Here is a 2089-nt window from a genome sequence, read left to right as displayed (position 1 = left end):
TTTTGTAAGACAATGTTTAAAGGGGCTTGTTTACAATCTTTTTGTCTTGGTCATCAGTATTTGTGGTACTTTGTGACTTCAGTGTATAAGTGCACTTGAATGGTAGAACAAATTAAAATCATAGATTCATAAATGACCCAAGTAATTAATAACTGAAGAATAGCATTTTATGTAAAAATTGTGAATATGCCTTAAATTAAATTAATTGAATTTTTGCATCTGTTCATGCAAAAGTTACTCAACATGAAATTCATGCAGATTCATTTTCAAGTTGTAGCTAAGCATGCTGAGGTACAGTTTTTAAATCCACATTGTAGGGGATGGTTTTGACTTAAATGGATGTGTTTTCTGTACTATTTACTTATTTTTCTCAGTCAGTGCAGCATTTAACCCCTTGACATAAATTACGTCTGGGAGACATCATTGATTTCATGCGCCACTGTAGACTGACATCTCCGAGACATCAAGAATTGTCTTTGGCAAATGACACTCAGTATATTATTATTGTTATATAGTAATGTGAATTTGAAAAGAAAAATTTGTTTCTAAGCTTGCACATTAGTGTCCAAATTAAGTGTTCTGATGCATATTTTATTTGTATGTCAAGAGGTTAAGAATTTTTTTGGTTGTATTACATATAAAAGTGTAAAATCTTGAAATTCATGCAACGTAAGTTATAAATGTGTTAACGACTCTTGACTGTAATAGCAATAAAGCATCATCTTCTAAAGGTATTGTCCAAATTTCTTCATTGTTCAAAACTGCCTCTGCTTCCGTGCACTTTTTAATATGGCGCGTAACATGGATTTATCCACAAATAACCTCCAAGCACTCGACATATTGCCCCCGAAATTTCTTTTTGCGTAAAATGTATCTGGCAATTCTTTTAGCACATTTTGAGAAATGCAAGAATTGTTGCTGCCCCGGACAAATAAACAGGACACCAGGAATCTTCGAGAGGGTGCTCTAGTTGTTCCTTTGCCGACATCAGCTGTGTAATGATATGCATGGTCGGCATTTCGAGCACTTTCTACGAGTTTTTCACTAAACAATAAATCTGATTGTGCAACTTTTGATCTTGTTCATTCACTTTCCCAACACTGTTATAAATTCAGGTTGAAATTTTAATATTCCTTTTTTCTGTCTTTCAGAGTGGAATGTGACCCTATGTTGTATGGTAATTAATGCTCGTTTGGATGGGTACTATCACCCCTTTTAATTTGTAAAAACAATTTAGAATCATCCTGTATATCACTTTGCCCCAGTGTTATGGCCAGAATTCCATTCTGTATAATAATATATGCACTTGACATTATTAGGTATTGTTAATTAAATTATCATTTAAATACTTCAGTTAAATATAAAAAAATTACGAATACTTACTGTATGACATGAATTTTTTTTTAATGTGAGCTAATTCATAAACAAAGACCAAAATATAATGTTCCATATTCCTTATGCTGAAGTCTACTCCACGCTATTATATCATCATAAGTTGTAAGGGCAGAACATTTGTGGTCTTCACCTTGTAAAATGCATGAGCAACATTTTAATAATATAGGAAAATTTCATATAATGGCTAGTAGCTGAGCAGAATAAAATGAGTCTATTTTAAATTTATAATTAAACATATTTTAAATTAACTAGAAACTTAGGGACATATAATGTTTAAATAATTCAAGTCTCGGGGGAAACTATTTAAAATATCTTCTATTTTTTGCTTTACCTTTTTATGGGTTACAGATTTCAACCAAATAATTGCATTTAAAGAATAATTCTGTAACCCAGGCAGATCATATTTTCTCAAATGAAATTATTGTTCAAAATGTATTCACTATATATTCGTTACATGCACACATATTCAAATACTAATTAAATCCTTAAATTATTTTCCTCTATTAAAAGGAAGAACATTCTAAAATGTCCATTTGAGTGGGATTGTTTTACCTCAAAATATATCACTATTGTATTATTTTTCAAATTTGTTACTAATACATGAATAAAGTAAACTCGAGTATTATTTGGAATCTGGGGAGTTAGTGATATGGGCATTTGAATGTTTAGGGTTTTATGGAAAAGTACTACTGAA

The sequence above is a fragment of the Stegodyphus dumicola genome, chromosome X1, assembly GCF_044657685.1.
Source record: "Stegodyphus dumicola isolate Sdum_Otavi_A_Nest chromosome X1, ASM4465768v1".
Classification (NCBI taxonomy): domain Eukaryota; kingdom Metazoa; phylum Arthropoda; class Arachnida; order Araneae; family Eresidae; genus Stegodyphus; species Stegodyphus dumicola.
This window is presented reverse-complemented; position numbering follows the sequence as displayed.